The sequence below is a fragment of the Pipistrellus hanaki genome (assembly GCF_964339955.1).
Source record: "Pipistrellus hanaki genome assembly, chromosome: 2".
NCBI lineage: Eukaryota > Metazoa > Chordata > Mammalia > Chiroptera > Vespertilionidae > Pipistrellus > Pipistrellus hanaki.
The window spans coordinates 59974764-59996897 of record NC_140504.1 but is presented as its reverse complement, the minus strand read 5'-3'; the positions used below and the strand labels follow the sequence as shown (position 1 = coordinate 59996897).

Below are 22134 nucleotides of genomic sequence, written 5' to 3'. Positions count from 1 at the left end.
TTCTAGTGTCTTTGATTTCTTCTATTAATTTAAAACCCATAGTGTACTCTGGGAGAGATTAGCCAAAGAATATATACTATGCATCTATGCATATAGCCCAGGGACACAAAAAATAATGTGGTGAAGGATGACAAGGGTTGGGTGGAAGTGGGCAAAGGGGGTGGTGGTGGGGCATCTGCATAGTGTCAACAATAAAAAAAATTTAAAAATTAAAAACAAAACACAATCCACTGTCACTGCCTTAGTTAGCCAGTCTCTTCTGTCTCTACGTTTATTGTCAACTGTGCAAATCCTTGAGGCTTTGACATCATTTAATTTGTCTAACATTTGGAACAAGGAAACTTTTCTCAGCAATTTGATTCCAATTCCCACTTAAAACTTGACCTTTGACAGACTATATTTGCATATAATATTAACCATTTCAAAATAATTTTAAGACCTTAATTATTTTGAAGATTATTAAAATGTAGGAGGCTTTAGGTTGACATTGGGCCAGATGTGGAACTAATGCACAGGAAGTCCAATCCTTTAACCACAGTTAAGTCATTAAATGGTGGAGGTTTGAAGCAGAGCACAGGCATTCTGAGGATATACCACCCTGCCTTTCAATGGGCTCCTTTATCAAACCTTCCCCTGCCTTTATGGACTATGCCCATGCTATGAGTTCTCTATCTCTATCTCTGAGATATTTCACATATACTTATGTGTACATGGTGTTTATCTTTCAAAAATGGACTAGGAAAAGCAAATTTTATTGTGTTATATAGGATTATGCAATCTGGGGTGGTCCAGTTTGAAATGGCAATTTTGATTATTGACAATGATATTAATAGCAGTATTGTGAAGTACTATTTCTGACATGGTAATAGCTACATTTTAAAAAACTTATAATCCTTAATTTTAAAAATTCATTTGAAGGTTTGGTGCCAGTGTGGATATGAGAAAAAAATATATAACTGCTGCCACACTGAGTGTGTTTATCAAAAAATTACTAATAGCCATGACTACTACTTGGTTAGCTCTATTTCATTATTCGAATGTAACAAGGAAAAGTGGTATCTTGGATCTCATTCATAATAATTGCCATATAATAAAGGAAAATAGAAACTATTAGCATAGATATAATGTTAAAGAACTGGTGACTTTTCATCTTATCGGATGACACTATTTGAAATATGTTCCCTGCAGGTAAAAGGAACACACACACAAATGACATATACACAAGCATACACATCAAAATATTCATAATTACATTTTTAGGGAAATGTTCAAACACTTTTACTTGGTATTAAAAAATATTTCACAAATGGAAGCTGATTTAGCTTTCAGCATTTTTATTGTCCAGATAAGGACAGGGATAGGTGAGGGAAGAGAATAGGTAAAGAATGAGTGTATAAGATGTGTGTGTGTGTGTGTGTGTGTGTGTGTGTGTGTGTGTGTGTGTGTATGTGTATGTGAGCATGCACTTGTGTGAATTTAACCACTCTGAATTAAATGGGTGAAAAAAGCCATTATTGTGTTTATATATCTTTGTGGGAAACAAGTACTTTTCTCCTTAACTGGAGTTTACTAGTACATAGGCTCTATCTTAACACCCTGTGAGAATTCCATTAAACATCAAAATGGATTTTTCCAAATAAAAAGGTCCATGATTTAGCTTTATTAACATCTGAATGAATGTTTCCATTGAGTTTTCCAGAAGAGGGAACTGTGTATGGTTTGGAGAGCAATCTTTTTCATGATGATCAGTAGCAATGTTTTTCTTCTGTCAGAAGGCAAGCTACAGAAATACAAAGCATTAGATATACACCTAGATAAAAATAATATTGTAGAATCCAACTGGTATCTGAGAGGTGAGGACAAGCTGAGATAGACTCCTTGGCTTCCTTCTGTCCAAAAATTTTCTGTTTCCCTATTTCCTATGGTTACCACCATGGAACATGTTAAAATCTCAGTAGGAACTCTGTTTCAACTTTTCCTTTCAAAACACAGTGAAAAAGCTTAATGGAAAAAAAATGTCCTTCCTATCTCCATGCCAGGCACAGTGTAAGATCCACAAACTTAAAAGCCAGGCAAATAGTCTTTTATGTGCCCCAAAGCTCGGCAAGTGACCTAGTGCTACAAAAATTCCGAAATAGGCATGTGACCTGACTAATGTGTGCTGTAAGATGAGTCAAGGAAAATGGAACCATCTGTACTTTTATTGGACAGTCAAATAATTCCTCTCTGTCTATCCAACGACATAATTTGTATACTTTAAGGAAGATACAAGAGGAGATTTTTCCAAAAGGATCTAATTTTTAAAATTAATGATGTAGAATGATCTAAAAAGTATAACCTAGTAAACATAGCAAATGGGTGTAGAAAAAAACCATGACTGCCTTAAGAAGTCACTACTGCTCATCTGTGCACTTAGACTGACTTTCTTTAAGACTCACCAGAGGAAGTCAGAGAAAATGAAAGGAAATAAACTGCAGAGATCCTCTGGGTGGTTCTGATGCACCTACTTCACTAGAGTTGTAGTCTAAGGATGAAAGGAGCTTCTCCCTTTGTGGTGAAAGTGACCAATGATTGAACTCTTAGAATGGGTGATGGCAGAAAAATAGCAATCAACTGAGGAAGCATGTTAGTTTTTGTTGATATTTACACAAGTTTTGCTTTTTGTTTTTTATGCCTATATGTCAACCAAACATCAACCTCCATTACTTCCTATGGGAATTTCAGTGGATTTGTTTTATTTCGCAAGTTTTCAGTCTTAACGAAAAGGAGTAGGACAGAGTAGCAATAAAAATTAGTAAACTAGGGTAATAAATGTTGAGTCTGTCAAAGATTGCATCTAGCAAAATATGTATATGTATTTAGGAAGTGAAAGGATGAGATGGAACTGAGCAGGACACTGTGAATAAGGTGACAGACAAGGGTCTATAGAGAATTCTATGACATTTGTCCTGCATCTCACATATTAAAGTGTCCTACTCACTTACAGATAAGGAAACCAAATGTACATTACAACAATAACAGCAGATAGATCCATATGGCAAGCCAGGGACTATGTTAAACATTTAAATATATTATCTCATTGAATTCTCACAAATACTCTACAAAGCAAGCATTATTATTGTATTTGCAAATGAGAAAACTAAAGCTGAAAGGTGTACAGTGAAGTGGAAGAGCTAAGATATGAACTCAGATATGTCTGATTTCAAAATCTATGTCCTTAACCAGTAGACTAGTAGTTCTTAACTCAAATTGCAGATTAGAATCACCTGGAAAACTTAAAACTATTTATACCCAGTCCCTATCCTAAGAACAATTAATCAGAATTTCTTGTGCATGGGGCCCAGACATGGGTGTTTGTTTCAAAGCTCCCTGGGTGACTGTAACCTGCAGCCTGGACTGCCAATCACTGCACTCTGCTGTCTGCCTCCCATGAAGGTCAGCAGACCTGTGCTAGGGTAAGACAGCACTGAAACCATGTGTCCTCAGTCTCTTTGAAATGGCCTTTCCACTGCCTTGCCAGGTACTCTTTACCACATTTGATTGTTATGACTTTCTGTAGAAGTAACATAAATGTGGGAAATTTTTACAAACAATTGTCACAGCAGAATAGGTTACAAGTCCACCAAAGAGAACCTGCTTATGGCTATCTACAGGCTATAATGAATGAACACAAGGAAGACTCAAACTTATCACTCTCATTCCCAAAAGGGAAGTAAAGACTGGCCTTAAAGGCCCTTCCTGCCACAGCTAATCACTCACATTTGGAATGGCCTGCCCTTCTTTCACAAATCCAGTAAGAGCAGCTACCAGATCGCAGGGGGAAAGACCCAATTTCCACTCCTTTACAATGTTATTTTACGCAGGATCTCAAGGCAAGGGAAAGTCATTCAAACTATAAAATCAGTGGAAGTAAAGAAAATATGTGGGTAGTATAAGGACCACAAGATTTTACAAGGGATGTCCTAGGTTTTCTTCTGCACTCTGCTACGACTGAGGCCCTCTTAGCCTTTGTTCCCTTTTCTATACTGAAGACACAGCTCTCAGTATTTTAAAAGTGTCCTACTCACTAGCATTACCTGGAAACGTGTTAGAAATGCAAATTATCAATCTCTCCTAGACTCAGAATCAGAAACTCTGGGGTCTGTCCCAGCAACGTGTTATAACAAGCCCAAGAGGTGACTCACCATCTCCAGATGGTTCTGGTGCATCTACTTCATTAGGGTTGTTGTCTAAGGATAAAAGGAGCCTGTGCATAAAATTGTTAGCTTTTACTACTATCTGCTTAAGTCAAAATCTAAAATTCTTGAAATAATGTTTTAGCCTACATTAGTTAGACTAATAACCTCATTTCTGCATTTTACTTTGACTGTGTAGACGAGGCACAAGTCAACCAGAGGTTATGCAATTAGCTGGGAGTCAAAGAAAAAGCAAAGAGTAAAGCTGAGAAGGAAACCCCAGAGTGAACTTGATTTTAATTCAATCAAACTGTTAAGGTACCAACCACGCACTTTCATCTATAATCACAATGAACCTTTTTATAAACAAGTCTCTATCTTCTTAGCTAAAAAATATAATTGTAACTTTTTGGATTTTAAAATAAAATGACTTGCATGATTCTGAGCTACCAGCAGCTCAAGAAGCAATAAAAAATTACAAGTGTTCTACAGTGAATAGGTACAATTGCTCAGACCTCTCAATACATGAAGTGCAGACAGTACTCCCCTTGCTCACCTCACATTTCTGATTATTGCAATGGTAGAAACCATAATAAATAAGTGTGTAGACACTGTGCTTCAAGTATATATATATATATATATATATATATATATATATATATATATATATATCTGTAATATAATTATTTAGATGCTATAAAATATAAGCTGGGTTTTAGGAGATGCTTTGGGATTTTTCTCCCCAACCTCCTGTCAGCAGCACTCGATCTTTTTACTGTAATTTATCTGATATAGCTGCTTGATACTTTTACATGCAAGGGTGCAGAAAAACAAAGAGCCAGGGAATGGATTGCTAATGAAATTCTCTGATTGTAAAAAGCACTTTGGAATGATCAGGTGGTAAATAATAATAAGAGGAAATAACATAAAGTGCCTGGATGCCACTACAATAGTCACTATATAAATGCAGAAGAGATCAGACATGAATAGAATTTTCATTTTATGCAGCTACTGTGTGTATATAGAATATACAGTTGCTAATTTTTCAGTGATACTGGTAAACCATTGTTCAAATCTTTTCTTGCTATCTTATCACTTTAAAAAACATCATATAGAAACACCCAATTGTCCTAATAAAATGGAGAATGTGTGGAAAGTGGCTAGAGAAAAGAAAAAGAAAAAAGAGCCCAAATAACAAGAGAGAATGAAGAGAAAATACTGACAATATTAGAGCAGCTAAGAAGACATACACAAAGGTGAACTTTGAAAAATACCAGGAACAAATAACTCAATGTGTGGCAGAGGAACTACAATGAAGATATATGGTCATACATCCAAACTACAGATATTTGCATTTTCTCTTTCCTAGGCTACTATTTGTAGTGGTGGTGGTTTTTAAATGGAACCAGGGAAAAAGGAGGGAGAAGTATAATTTTGTTGTTTGTTGTTACTATTAATGTTCACTTTATCTATAACATAACTCCATACCTGAGTTTTTCAACAGTTTCAGAACCCCAGTGCTTATCATGAATTCACCTTCAGTTTTCTTGTGTGATGCTAAGAGCTGGGAAGGTTCTTTTAGTCATAGGGGAAGCATCTGATTAGGATTCTAAGAAAGCAGAGGTCTTAGAAAAATACCACTATCCAAACAATGAAATCAGACAAAATTCTCTCCCTTCCTGTGTCCTCTCCCTTTGTGGAATAAAAGATTGTTTTTAGGACCTTTTCTGCCCATGGTCATTAAAAAGCAGGATTGGATTTGCACATACAGCTATATTTCAGAATATCTCAAATTTCCAACTTAGAAGAAGACACACATTTTCTCAGAGAAACTCAGAGAAAACAACTCTGTATATTCACAAAACTCACTTATTTCTAGAAGAGAAAAATGGAGTGATCACTGCTAACATAATATTATTAGTAATACCAATACTTTGGATTCTAGAGCATGATTAATCCCAAAGATTCACCTGTAATAAGGGAGACTCCAGAACAAGAAGGTCATTAAGGCTATATTTCTATCTTCAGGATTCAGCCAAAATCAGACTCTCCGGAACGCTGTAAATGCTCTCAGAACAGACTTTAGCAATGATATTGGAATGAACACTGGGACCATGGCATAAAAGCATCTCCCTGTCCCTTGTTCTACAGGTTAACTATTAAACCATATGTTGTTCATCCTGATTTGGTTTACTCAATTCTAGAAACAAGGCCACACTGATCAGATTGCCCTGGGCATTGAAAACCTAGTGAAGTCTTTGCTAAGACCGTGTTCTTCCCCCCAACCTCACCCAGAGGGCTTCCATTATCAGACTATCAACTCTGTTACTGGTGAAGGATGGAAAATATCTTCTTTTGAAGAACAGCTTCTTTCTTTCCCTGGGTTTTCTGGTTTTGGTACACTCAACATTTTAAGTGCCTAATCTCCTCCCCCAACCCCTCAATTCCCTTCTTCTACTCTAGTTTATTCTTTTAATTATTTACAGACTTGCTTCTCTGGACACTTTGTTCTAGTAGAAGTTAGCTGTTCTTTTTTCAACACCTTTTGGTGGAATGCAATAATAGTTACATAGAAAAGGAATTGGTCTTAAAGGTATTTTTAGGTTGCATCTGTGGCAGATAGAGATCTTTTCCTTTTATTGATTTTTCCTGTGTACCATCCACTCTGCAGCTTGAAATGACTACAACAGTGTTTGAAAAATTGGTTGTTAGTAGCTGTTGAAACCATTTTTCAAAGCAGTTCTTGCAAGCTCCATTTCACTCTCCGTTTTAAGGAGGGTTTTGTTAGGTCTGGTTTCATTTTCTTTGTGGAGTCATGCTGTCAGAGAAACACAGTCTAGAACATTGCTTTTAAAAGTGGTATGATTAAGATAATAACCATATTGAATCTGTATTCAAAATTTATTAGATTGAGCCATGTGCAGCTAAGAAGAAAAAGAGGTCATAAGTCTTCAATGCTTCATAAACATGAACACTAAGGAATGCAAATGTTAAAATTCACCAAGCACAACATGATATTGCACTGTTGGAAAGATATTTTCTCACGTCCAAGATTCACAGTGCAGAGGGAAGGTGAGTGTTTATATGTGGGATTTTCCTCCATGTTTTTGCTAATGAGCATTTGTGAATATGCCTTAATATCTACATAATTTACATTTATAAAAATGATACACTATAAAGGCTATAAACAGCATGATAGCAAGTCCATTTTTTGACAGAACTAAGAATTTGATAACCTTCTAGAACTCTTAAATTTTACTTATATTTCCAGCACCTAATTACTTAGAGAGAATAAAAGTTGAAGAAATTTGAGATTAATAGAAAGGGTGAAAATAGCTAATGGTATTCAGATTTTTAGAAAATGATATGTTTATTTAAAAAATATGATTTGGGGCCAAGTTCTAACGTGATTTTTTGATAAATGCATAATAAAATTTCCTGAATCTTCAAAAAGTGAAAGAGTGAAAAATCGACCCCTTTTTAAATTTAGAGTAATAAATTTCAGTGAAGATACATATCAAAATTGGCAATGGCCAGACTTTGAGAGAAAGAAGTTGAACATTCATTGTGACCAGAAGGAGGATAAGCATGAGGAATGCAGCCCAGGAAAAGCACTCATTATGTGTAAGCCAAAACCCAACATCATCCAGTCAAGTTTTCATAATTTTTTTAGGAGAATATTTGAAAAAATATGGTTTCATGGGGCTTTTGTTGTAATTTCTTTTCTTTTAAAAAGAATTCTAGGGAAAGTTCAGGAGCTCCTCTAGAGTTTCTAAACTAACTTAAGTGGTTGTGACAAAGTGACAAAGCCAACCTCCATTAGTCCCCAATTCCTTGCTCAAAGCAAGGTTTAGGGGCTTAGAGTGCAGGCTAGAAAACTCAATGGTCCAACTCCACAAGGGCAGACTGACAAACCAGGCCTGAGTACTACCCCAGAAAGTAAACATTCTGATCTGAAGGTTACTCCTACCACTGCTTTACTTCTGTGAAAATTGTGGCTAAATTATATATCTCTACTTTTTATGAGCTTGATGAAAAGACAATGTGTTTTGTGTTGTTGTTGTTGTTTTGATGTATACTTTTCAAACTGTAAACAGTAAGTGCTATATAAAAGGAAAGTGGTATTAGTGTCTCATAAGAGAAACATAAAGACTGATGGCAAATGGATTAAAAATATTTTCTGTTTGCTTTATTAAAGTATTAAATAGTACCACTAGAACTAAGTCAGAAATCTGGTGGGGAAAATGTTTTATTGATTGATTGATTGATTTTATTTATCCAGAATACATTTGCTGTAAATAATCAGTGAGTTTTAATTTTAGAGAACAAGACCAGGGCGCATCACAAGAGGCTTTTGATGTGAAATCAGAAACATTTCGTCTGTGAACCACCCATTTTAAGATCTAGTTTATCCTGAACTAGGAATAAGCTGTACAGAAAGTTGCCTATCTCATGAGCCCTTCTTAAGATCTAATGAATCCATAGCCTTGGGTTCCTATTTCTATAAAAACAACAGTAAAACCTAATCACTTTGTTTTCTTTGATGAAATTGATTATGCCTCCAATTAAATTATATTACAAACTTATTTCCCACTACCAATAATGTAAATAAAGAACCAAGCACAGGCATGTGGTAATGAAGAAAGGATGAGTTTTAGCCTTAGAACCTTATGATTGTATCCTATTTCCACCCCTTAACAAGTCATTTAACCTTTCTAGGTCAAAGTTTTCTCATCCATTAAGTGAAGATAATGGTGCCTATCTCAAAGGATTGTTTGAAAACTTAAATGAAAAATGGTTGGTGCAGAGAGGTTTCTCCATAAATGGCAGCTAAAGCACTGCCTGCAGTGAAATTCAGATAAAACACATTTAGCCAGAACAGATGCACTGGGAGGTAGGTCTGTTATCCATGCTACAGAATCCATTAAGTCAAAATAATTTGGTCATTTAAACAATACCCTTTAGAAAATGTTTAATGACATTTCCCAAAACACAAGCTAGCTTATGGTTATATGGAATTCCTGTATTTAAAAAGGAGCTTTGCCATAGCTGGTTTGGCTCAGTGGATAGAGTATTGCCCCCACACTAAAGGATCCTGGGTTCAACTCCCATCAATAGCACATGCTGGGTTGTGGTCTTGATCCCTACTGAGGGGTATGCAGAAGGCAGCTTATCAATGATTTTCTCTCATCATTGATCTCTCCTCCCTCTCTCTTCTCTTTTCTCTCTCTCTCTTTCTCTCTCTCTTTCTCTCTCTCCCTCTTTCCCCATTCCTCTTAGAAATCAATAAAAATTTAATTAATTAATTTTAAAAGGAGCTTCATGCCCTGGCCAGTGTTGCTCAGTGGTTGTAGTGTAATGTTGGCCCAGCATCGAAGGCTCAAGATTCAATTCGCAGTCAAGGGCACATACTCATACTGGGATGCAGGGTGTATGCTGGAGGCAACCAATCAATGTGCCTCTCTCACATGGATGTTTCTATCTCTTTTAATCTCCCCCACCTCCCTTCCTTCCTCTCTTCTACTCTCTCTAAAAGCCAATGGGAAAAAAATATCCTTGGATAAGGATTAACCAAAGATAAAAAAAAAATTTAAAAAAGGAGCTCCATCCAGTACGTAAAATAGTGTATGTAGTCTTGATCCCCAAATCCAGGATCATAAAGGCTTTCCACCACAAAGGATAAGTGACAGTTAGAAAACCAGATTTTAAAAAACTGGAAATGCATACAGGTTATCAGGATGACAGGAAATCCCCCAAACTCAAAGCATATGGAGAAGAAATGTGCCCTGTAGAATTCTGCAGATGAAGAAGAATGGAATGACTTTAAACACTGGAAAGAAATGGAGGAGTAGAGAACAGTAGCAACCCTAAAAGACTGCAGATTAAAAAGTGATCAAAATTAACTCCAGGTGAGAGGTAAAGAAAGGTTTCGGAATACTTATTTGTGGGAAGAAGAGCAAGGAGAGCCAAATTCCTAGGAGTGAAGAGTATTTAGAAATAAAATCCTTAAGTGTTATGATCCAAGGTAAGGCCAGCTTCAGAAAATACAAATATTGATGGGTTAAATCAGGACTGAGGAAAATATAAAGCCAAATATGGACAGCTTTAAGGGAATAAAATAGGCAGCTTGGAACTCAACTGTCATCACAATTCATTTGTGTTTCACATCCCACTGTTTGTGACATTAACAGAATTTCGAATTTAGCAATGAACTATTTTTGTATTGTGAATCTCTGGAGCCATTTTCCATATGTAGTTACCATTGCAACTAGAAATAATAGCCTTTTTGATGTTTAAAAAACTTCCAATTAATACTATTCAAATTTGGGGTCACTTTTTATACCTTTTGAAGTGGAGTATTACCCTTGTTCTTTATTTGAAGAAAATCCAAGTTATTTTAGAAATAAGTCCTTTGGTAACATCTGCTTTTACTGTCATTTTTCAAAATAAAGTTAGTTTTAGAATTCTATTTTCATATAACTAGAATAACTAAAACAAATCTTTTTGTAAAGGCATTTAAATAGGAAAAAATTAGACACAGAGTTCCTATTTTGTATCAAACAAGCAACACAATTTTAAGTATTAATACTTATATATTAATATAAATGAATCTTATATATCATATATACTATATATAATGAGCTTAAGTTCACTGTTAACGATGTATTATCATCATTATTGCTACTGTTAGTGAATTTCACTTACTGAGTACCTATTATGTTTAAAAATTCTTCTATGCACTATGCACACATACCATTCAATGCAGCCATCATTGCTCCATTTTCCATTTGAGAACTTAGACAAGAGAAATAGCATGCCTGTGGTCATACAGTAATTTGTTCATATAGAGGTGATAACAAATGGCTGTGCAACTAGAGAGTCTACTAGGTATGTTATTTTCACTATCTACCTCTGCCTTTCATATTGACACAAGGCTACAGTTTTAAAATCTAACACAATGTGTTGTCAAGTTCCACACAATTACTTTTTTCTTAATACACTGTTATTCCACCGAATCAACATCTTTTCAAATCGTTTACACTTGTACCGAATATAGACACTGATATTTACACGCCTTTTCTTACAAAATGTAATTCAGAACTAAATAATTCTTTGAGCACCTACTATGCGGTACCTATTGGGCTAGATATCTTTGTTCACGATCATACTAAATACAGAACTTGACAATGTATAATCCTCTCCTTCTTGAACATGCCTCTTTAGGTAAAATTATATTTCTAATCCTTTTTAATCTCTGATTTGTATAAAGTAGTATAGCACTATGTGAAAAGCATTAGGAGTTTGGATTTAAAAATTCCTATCAATAAAACAAACCTACTTAGTAACAAATTGTTGAAACAAAATCTGTAACATAAAGGGCTTTTATGGTAGATATAAATATATTTCTACCTAGAAACAGAAACTTAGTCTGTATAATGTCATTTATCTCCTGAGCTAAATTATATTATAATTTTCATCTATAAAGCCTAGTTCTTAATGTGTGCTGCAAAGATGATATCTCTGACCCACACTCACAGTAGGAAATGTGTTTTTAGTTTGTTGGTAGTGATAATGGAGTGGCACTGGACAAATATATTTTCAGCAAGTTTCCTTGGTAATAAAAAGAGCTATAATAATAATAGTAATAATCGGCATCACAATAGTGACAGTATTTATTAAATACTTTCCTATGTGCCAAGTACTGTGATTAGCATTTTATATACATTATCTTATTCATTTCTCAAAATATCTCATGAGGTATGTACTATAGGTAATCCAATTTAACAGTGAAGGGTACTGAGACACAGATAAGTCAGAAAACTTTCCCAAGATCACACAAATACAAGAGCAGAGCCAATGAGTTTATCTCTCATGGTTACACAAGGTGGGGGTTCTAGCAGGCTCTCTGATGTGTGTTCAGAAGAATACTGCATCTGTGATGTTCTATCTACATTAACCAGGTTTGGTACCCAGCTCATTTGTAAGCCTGGATCTGAAGACAGCTAATAAGAATTAAAGTTCCAGCTGCTGCTATTCATTCATATTGCCTGCTAATTAAAACGTTCCCTTCTGAGAAGACAGTGTGGTTGGATAATCCTAGGACATAATACATGCTCAAGAAAAAGTCTGATGAATGTTAACGGTGGTTTCTATAAGTGCTTAGTTCAAAGGTGATTTTCATCTCCCAACCCCTTTAAAAAATTTGTTGTCCTATTGTCTAAAGTATTTTCACTAAGGGCATATAATACTTAGGTTATCAGCTGAAAAATCATAACTTTAAAAATTCATTTTGTTTTGTTTTGCTATTAGGTTGCTAGGCTCAGGTAAACATGACACTCTCTGGGAAACCATTCCTCCTCCTCTACTCTCTGACCTCTTCCTAAGACAGCAGAGTGTGCCTTGCTCTGTCCTCCACAGAACCTTATCAAAACCACATATTGTATTGTTCATTGCCCCTTCTACTTTATCTTTAGTCCCTTGGAGATTGACTCCATACCTATCTACCTTTCAGAGCCCCAGGAATCCTGAATGCTAGCATTCAGTGAAGAAATAACGCTAACCAACCAATGAACAACACACACTAGAACATTCAAAGAGAAGAAAATGAATGATCTTGTGGCTGATTGTGCACACTTTTTGGTGGCTTGTTTCTCCCCTTACATTATGCACAAGTCTTCATGAAAAAGAGCTTCCCACAGCAGAGGATCGTTTGAATTGACTGGTATATTCCCCAGAGAAGTTTGTTAATGTACCAAGGAATATATATCTTTATTAATACACATATATACATATTATGCAGTAACATAAATATAACCGGAAGGGAGAAAGTAGTAGGAAATGTTTCCAAAATAAAGCTTATTAGATTTATATTACTTTACATTTTGTATTTAGTAATTTTATTCCCTCTCTACCCCTAATATGTTATATACCCTCATATACTTTTTACCTAATATATATCATGAAAGTAGAAACTTTATTTTATTCACTACTGTATCCCTAGTTCTTAGAAGAGAACCTGGTACCAAACACTCAATAAATATGTCTTGAAAAGAATGAGAAAAAAAGGAAAAAAATACAGAAGTTATTACAATAGTCTTCATATTGATCTATAAATAATAGAGGCGGTGGATGTCTCGGGTATTTTCCCAGGAAAACATGAAAAATTTTATTAGTAAAATTTCAGGCTCTTATCTTATTCCTCAGGCCACCAACACATTCCTTTATGGACAAGTTGTCCCTTCTAGCCTGTCCATACCCAATCTCTTGCACTGCTAAGACTTAGGAGCAGAGTATTAGGCAGAAGCAGCCACATGTGCCAACAAGGGAGGCTCTGGCATTTTCCACAGGTCAGCTGAGGCAAAGTAGAAAAAAAATATAAAAGTCTTCCCAATGTCAGGCACATTCACTCACTCACAGATTTTTCTCCTCTCAAAAAGGGCCCTGGCCCATGTGTCTCATTGACTGAACATGCACCAAGATGTCACTGATTTGATTCCAGATGAGGGCACGTGCCCAGGTTATGGGCTCGATTTTCAGTAGGGGGTATTTAGGAGGCAGCATAAGGATGTTTCTCTTTCATCCATATTTCTCTCTCCCTCTCTCTTTAAAATTGGGTGAAAAGTGATCTGCCAAATAACTTATATACATGAACACAGACAACAGTTTGGTGAAAACCTGGTGCAGAGTGCGGGGCAGGCTAGAAGGGGAATAAGGGGAATAAGGGGGAATAAGAAGGGGAATAAGCATATTTAATACTTTCAATAATAAAGATTTATTTTAAAAAATAATATCAATAAAAACATTTTTAAAAAAGTATCCTAGTAACAAAACTGATGATGGAAGAAATGAAATTAGAAGGTCCCCATGATACATCCCATCTTATTATTCTGGAGGACTCTGGTCCCTGGAGGGGAAAAAGGAGGAACCTACAAGGTTTTCTTATGTTTTGCAGCTTTCAAATTATAGCACAGCCCTACTATATGAAGCTATCAATGAATGTATACTTATACTGATTAAATACAATGGAACTTTTGAATTTCACTCAAGAGGAGTTTAGATTATCATTCATCCTAGTTTAGAAAAGATAATATCCTAGTAATAATAAATTATCCTGAATTATGAGTTTTTCTTAAAAAACAGACTGACTTGTTCTTTTTAATCTTTGTACCTCCATGCCCAGCGCCAACATATGTTTTCAATAAATGATAGCTAAAACATTAAAGAATGTTTTCTTATAATGGTGAGATATAGATTAAAGGGTTCAAACAAATTCCGAGTATTTTCCTCACCTTGATTTTTCCAGTTTTATTAGTAGGCAATCATCATTTATTATTGAATATGCATCAGTGTTAATATAATAAATCCTCAACAAATGTGTATGGAAATCTTACCATTTTATATTCACATACTAGAAATTTTAAAGTCACAATGGTTTTCAAACTTTAGTGTGTATAATTAACCTGGGTAGCTTCCTAAACTACTGATCCCCACACACTATCCTCAGACCTTCTGATCCAGAAATTCTAGAATGGGGTCCAGGACTCTTCCTTTGGACAACCACCCTAGGTCAGTGGCCGGCAAACTCATCAGTCAAAAGAGCCAAATATCAACAGAACAACAATTGAAATTTCTTTTGAGAGCCATTTTTTTTTTTTTAACTTAAACTTCTTCTAAAGCCAGTTCTTCAAAATAGACTTGCCCAGGCCATGGTATTTTGTGGAAGAGCCACACTCAAGGGGCCAAAAATGCCACATGTGGCTTGCGAGCCGCAGTTTGCCAACCATGGCCCTAGGTAATTAATGCAGGTGGTCCTTTGACTACTTACTATGGATTGGGTTATAAAGGAAATATGAAAATAAATCTTTATGCTTCACTTTTTCAATGTGGAGAAAAGTCTAGCTTATTCAATGTGACTTACCCATTAAAATTACTTGTGAAAAGACCATGAAATTTGCTAAGACTTTTGAAAATGAACCAAGAAAAGGTAGAAGGGCAAGAAATTATACATTTCCAGCCAGAAGGGGCTCTTTTTGAAAACTTCACAAAGACTGACAGTGTGTTTAAAGTAAAAGTGGGAGAAGTATGGCAGCCATGCAGCAATGTTTATGAACAACTTAGGGAAACAATGTTGATTCAACAGGTTTATTTTGATAAAATGTGTTTCAATGGCTATTATAAAGGTGGATGCCTTTTAAATCTTAGATGTACTTTAAGGTATGTATGTTTATATTTATATAAGATAATTGTTTTTAAAAAAAATCCTTCTTTGGCCTAGCTGGTTTGTCTCAGTGGATAGAGAGGTCAGACTCAAGGGTCCCAGGTTCAATTTCTGTCAAGGGCACATATTTGGGTTGCAGGCTTGGTTCCCAGTACATGGGAGAGGCAACCATTGCTGTGTCTCTCTCACATAGATGTTTCTCTCAGTCTCTCCCCTTTTCTTTACTCTCTCTGAAAATCAATGGAAAAATATCCTCAGGTGAGGATTAACAAAAAAATGTCCCTCTTTAACTTCCTATTTACCAACATCATTGCTTACCTCCTTGCCCTCTCTGAATGTATCCCCTGGAACTGGAAGTCTGCTCCTCCACACCTGTCCCAGGGAAGGCACTGTTCTGCTCTGCCCTGACCTCTAGGTCTCTGCGGCCTGTAACTATTTCCATGGGAGTTGTCTCGGCACTGAGTTCTCTAAATTCAGTCTGTCATTTTTCAGGAGCTCTAGTGAATGAATGATGGAAATTATTGTATTATTCTTATGAATGTTGTAAATTGCATAACCTGTCATAGTTTCCCTTTTTACTTAGCTGCAGGAAAGTGCAAAGGCAAATGCATACCATTTTACTGAATGTAGTTAGTGTGTTGACTTCAGTCCTGACTCCATTTTTATAACCTTGCCCTTATTCATTTTTTTGTTTTATTTTGTTAATCTTTCTTATCTACTTCTAATTCATGTATTTTACTGTATTATCTGTTTCTCTTTCTTTGTCAGCCATTTTAATTACCATATTGAAGCAATGTGGCTGAAATAAATGAAGAAACCAAAACAAAACAAAAATTGTGTGTTTGTGTGTGTGTGTGTGTGTGTGTGTGTGTGTGTGTGTGAGGTATATATACAGTATATCAAACACATCCCAAGTATAAAATAAAAACTAACCTCCTCAAATAATAGAGATATTTTATAGTCCTTGTGTTATTAGGCTCACTTGATTATTAATAGGATTGCAATTTAAGGAGGCATGACATTAAGTACCACTGTGAGGAGATCCATATGAAATCGGACAAAGGTATTTTCCACACCAGATTATTTTTCTGACATCCTTAAGTCCTGAAAGCCAACTATAGCTATGTTAAAAGCTGTGTGTTCAGTCTCCAGATGACTATAAATAAAAAGTCCAGAGGCTTAAAAAGCCAACGTAGTAATTTTGAAAATATTTTCTTTTAAAAATTATATATGTATGCATGTAATAAAATATGTAAATCCTATTGACTTATATGTATTTGAAATATATATATATATATATATATATATATATATATATATGCATATTTTTTATTTAGAATCTTCAAACCAAACAATTGAGTCCTTTGTCTCCATTATTAAATAATTCTCATTAATTAACAAATAGTGATAAGTAATCTCAACACTGAAAGCTAATCTTCAGGTTGGATTTAGCTTATTTTCTGCATTTCTGATTATTATGATCCAGCTAGTCTAAATCTGGTTCAATAAAATTCAGATAAGTTAGAAGAACTCTAATTGGCACTAGGTATCCTAACAATGATACTCATCTTGATGTGTCTTTGTATGACCAGTCTGGGCTGAAATGGTATTACATTTCAAACCTAAAAATGATTTTTGCTCTAGTATTAATTTCTGAATCTCATATCCTTCCAAATACCAAAGGAATACAGTATCACTCTATAAAAATGCCGAGTAGTGCCCATTTTTTGCCCCCTCTCCAGCATGGGCAACCAATAGCTGCTTCATACTTCCATTACATCACAGTTGGACTATAGAGTGCTTTCAGTTTGACCTCTGCATGCCTCTTGCAACTGTAGATAGTCCAGAACTAGCAGCTGGACTTCATTTTTGTTTCAGTGGTCACCATTTTATAATGTTTCTCCAATTTACTGTGAGTTTCACTATTGACAAGTAAATCACAAACTCCAAAAGGTATTTAAATTTAGTGCATCAAATCACAGAGGAAATATTACCAATAACTCGCCATAGGTTCATGTCATTAAATTACATTTTACTATTCACTGTTCATATATCAAAAGGGTATAATGATACTATTCTACCACAGAAGACTAATGAAATACTTAACAAAAGCAAATTGTTACAAAACACTTTTAAAAATCAAAGTGTTCTATATTTTTAATCTTGCATAGGACTCTGGTTCAATTTTTGAGCCTTTCCAAGTCCTCATAATTTTGTGGTATCCATAATAAAGCAGGCAGATGGTTTAGTCTCTAAACATATGATTTAAATGCCCCATTTTCAATATCAAAATAATGGACCAAACAGCCACGAGAAACTTTAAAAAGGCTGCCTCTTGAAATCTGGAAACAAAATGCTATCCAATGAGAATTAAACCTTAAAAAAATTATGTTTTCTAAAATTTCTTATATGCTCTGTTCTACATACTAAGGCAAACTATAATTTTTAAAAAAACATAGACTAGAGTAAGGAAAAAAATCTTAATTTGGACAATATTATATGGTTCAAGAAATATACTATAAGACAAATATAATATACTTATATTTTAAAATTATGATTCTCTAAAACCTAATTAGAGTCATCTGATTTAATTTCTGGGAGATCGCCAGATTTTCATTTTTATTATTATTGCTATTACTATCATGTAGATGCTTTATTGTAAAAGCACTTTGCAATTATTTATTAGTTAATTTAGTTTAAATTATGTTTTTGCATTTGTTTTAAATCCATGTTATTCTTAGTTATTACAACCCTAAAATGCTATTTTTCCAGCCAATTATTCTCATTTAAAAAATAGTTTGCTGTCGATGAAAGCACATTTTACAGGTTTTTATAGGATATGAAAATCATCCTCAGTGTGTGTGTGTGTGTGTGTGTGTGTGTGTGCGTGTGTGTATTTTGATAATGCTGGTCACATAATCTAGCTATATGTAGGAGAGTATCTCTGTTTTTTAATGTCTACATTGTGTACATAGAATGAGACTTTATTTACATACTTACCATATTTTTAGATATTTTAAACTGATTTTGGAAAAACCTCTAAACTAGTTTCACTTATCTCAAAATGTCCACAAAACTTAGCAGTCTGATTAACATTTCAGATAAAAAGACCACACGATTGACAATAAGAACACTTTGCTTGTTACAGAAGCCCAAAGCTAAAGTAACTACGTATTCCAAAAATGTAATGTCCCTTTCAAATTCTCAACAAAGACTAGCTTGGTGCTAATATAAAACAGAATTTATTTTAAAAATAAATGCAACAGTTGTACCCAATGTCTGAGACACGGTTAAGACAGGTCATTATTAACGAGTTTGAGAATAACTCAGAATCCTTAAATCAAGCCAGAATCTCATACATATATCCACAAATATATGAGCAAAGTTTATAACTATTATTGGGGCAAAACATTAACATTTGCTCTACTGATAAAGACATAAAGTAACTCAGAGAAAACCCTCCCTCCTTCTCATTTCTCTAACTTTCACAACAAATGCAGCACTGAAACTAAATTCTCAGTCCACTTAGAAATACGCCGAGCAGTATTCCAATAAACAACAAATGGATTTTTAAAAACTCACCATATTCAAAATTTCCCCATCGTCCCGGATTCCCTTGTTCTTTCACTTTCCATGCACACACAATCACACTTACCTGCACAAGTCTGAAACATCAGTCTATATATATTTTTTGAAATGCACTCTGTACCGATGCATTTTTTCTGTGTTTCTTTCTAACCCTCGGGAATGTTAAGAATTTAGGAAGAGAGCCACAGCTTAAGAGAGCAATTATTTGCCAGTAAATACTCAATTTGCTTGTCCTGTGATTTTTCTTCTAACTTGAATATTCAGTAATCCGTCCCTGACTGCGTCACGAGCACAAAAAGTCTTTTCTCCAAAGGAGAACACTTTCGCCAATCAACCTTCAGCCATGCCAGGGCACAGCTCGTCAGGGTGATTTGTTAGCTTTAATTAATAATTCCTCACGCTGGCCATTTTAACAAATAGTGCAGTGAGCCTGGGATGCTAGATGGCTGTGATTCAGGCAGATAAAACTACAGTGGAAAGGGCTGGAGAAGGGGGTAGGGGGGAATCTGACGCCGTTTATAAACACCTCTAATCATGCTCTTTCAGCTTATAATATAGAGGACATCTCAGCCGAATTACCACGCTATGTCCACCAATTTGTATTCAGATGGGAGCCATATGTTCCTCCACTCTATCCGTTAAGACCTCCTTGGTGCCAACGCAGGCATCGGGTAGACAGCATTTACAAAAAGGGTCTCCAGCCTCCAGATTGCAAAAGTTTACTGCAGGGTGAGGTTGAGAAATCAGAAATATTCGGCACTTCTCAGTGAGCCTGAGTAACAGTCTAGAAACACAGAGGTAAGAATTGGAACATCAGATTTACTCCTAGCTTGCTGTCTGATACTGGGCATTTATTTATTTCCCTTTTTTAAAAAAACAAAACAAAACAGGAAAATGAATTTCATACCTCATTTCAAAACAGATAACAATAATGGCTGATTTGTTCAGGCATTCCACAAGCATTTTTTGAATCCCAACTATATGCCAAGCACTGTATTAAATGCCGAGAAGTTTTTTGAAAGTAAGTCTTTTCCAGTTAATTGACACAACTGTATTTTTATGAACACACATATAATATCCCTGAACAAAGCCATTAAACAGGTGGCACATGAATAAAAATATTCATAACACTATCTCTTGTGGTTCAACCAAGTAATTAGTACTAGAACACACTTAAATTCGTGTGCAAAAGTGATTCTCAAAGTGGAAACAAAAACTACCAACAGGTTAAACATTTCTTTCTTTTTAGAAAATGTACTGAAAAATGGCTAGAGTAATCAGAAATATATCAATTTGTTCATAGAAAATGTTAAAAGATTCGCAAGCAATTGAGAAACATGCTAATACTTAGGAAATTTTATTCATGTGCCTAATATGTGTGTGCATGTGTGTGTGATTTGCAAGTCATTAATTTATTGGACATGTATTTATTGAGCACCTACTCCATCATAGGAATGAAATAATACCAGGTACTAAGTGTTAAATAAAGCACAGCCTTTCAAGAAAGTCACAATTTCATCACTAGACTCTAAAAGAAAGAATATACATCTATACAGAAAACTATAATACAACATAACAAGAGCACCAACACAAATATGCCTAAAAGTACAAGGCAGAGCTCCTAAAAGTGATGCATGAAATGTTTCTAAAAGGACAGTTGGAATCCCACTAGTAGGAAGAACATCTAGGGAGAGGCAAACATGTGAACCCTTTCTAAAACTCTTACTAGAATGAGGTTACCATTTAGGAACTATGGTGTTTAAAGCATGATGATTTCAGATCCAATGCTAAACATTTTGTGATTTAAAAATAAATTGCTTAAAAATAAAAGGTTCACCCAAACTAGACTATCTTGACAAGCTCAGAGAGTAGGTAGCACCTCCAGAACTGGTACAAACAGCAACAATATAGGTCTCTCTTGCTTTCAGTGTGTTTTGGTTGTCTTAGACAAATAGGAAGCATTTGTGACACATGCTGTCTTTTTGCTCTCTATAATACATTTATCTTCTTTTCCTATATACATACTTGTACAGCTTCTATTTTCATAGTTCCATATAAGATAAATCATATCTGTATGACCATTAGGATGGGGAAAATCTATATTCATTTAGTGATCACACACATAACTCTAAGCCAAAGAGTTCACTCTGCATGGTACTAAGGTTGAAATGTTGAATCAAAGGAATGATACCTCCAATCCCCAAAAAAGGGCTCTTTCAGAGTCAGCAAACGCTCCTGCAAATTGCATAGCAGCATAGAACCACATATGATGGCAGCCCACTTCTCCCTTATTAAAACAGCATAGACTCTTAGCAGGTAATTCAAAATCTCCCACATCCTCAGAAGCAGCATGAAATAGTGGTTTAAAGGGGGAGAGGGGGGCCTGCGAGAGGAATCTGATTTGAACTCGAGTTTGGCACTTGCTATCTGTATGTCCTTGGTCAAATTAATTAGGTTCTCTGAGGCTCAACTGTCTTATATCTAAAATGGTTTGTTGTGAAAATTGAAGCAGCAAATGCATGTAAGGTGTATAGCATAGAAACTAGTCCAGAAAAGGTGCACAATATATAGTGTCTGAAGTATTCAGAGCTTATCACATACTAAGATTTATTATTTGTGGACCAAATGACCCATATGTTATCTAAGTCTGCCTTGGACAATAAATGTAAATAAGTCTTAGCTAAAGCAAATTGCGCTTGGTAGTCTAGTAGAATTGCCTTTGAGAATGTTACCAATATAGCTGAAAAGGTTGTGTCTGTAGAAAACAGAGCGGACAGAAAATTGAGATAGATGACACAAGAATTTACCAGTTAATAATAGAAAGAAATCTTACTTTCCAAGTGACTAATACAATATTATATTGTATTTAATGGAGATGGAGAAGTTTACTTGGGTACATGGGGAAAGCAACCACTCAGTACAACCATACAGATAATCCAATGTTGCTAACTTGACTAACTCCCAGCTAACTCCCAGCATTCCCCAACTCCAGGCTCTCTGATGCCCTCTCCACATACTTCTCTCTTGACATGAATTAAATCCAGCCATCTCCAGTTCTTGATCTAATGTATGGAACAAAAGTTAGTGAGATGCACATTTCATGTTGGTAAAGTTGGTTCCATCTACATGAAGTGGGTATTTTTTCATGGAGGA

At 35.2% G+C, this 22134-nt stretch overlaps 1 protein-coding gene across 22 annotated transcripts in view; it reads right to left on the bottom strand.

The window, feature by feature from the left end:
- ZBTB20 (zinc finger and BTB domain containing 20) overlaps positions 1–22134 on the bottom strand; it is an 818830-nt gene that overhangs the window by 445505 nt on the left and 351191 nt on the right. For 5 of the 22 annotated variants that reach the window (XM_084873946.1, XM_084873940.1, XM_084873949.1 and 2 more), the window contains exon 1: positions 18976–19218. The exons of 13 other annotated variants lie outside the window; for them this stretch is intronic. The gene's annotated coding sequence lies outside the window, so the exon portion shown is untranslated. Of the gene's footprint in view, positions 1–18975; positions 19262–22134 lie in introns of those variants that run through there. 4 more of the 22 variants (XM_084873955.1, XM_084873916.1, XM_084873941.1 and 1 more) reach the window with 3 other exon arrangements.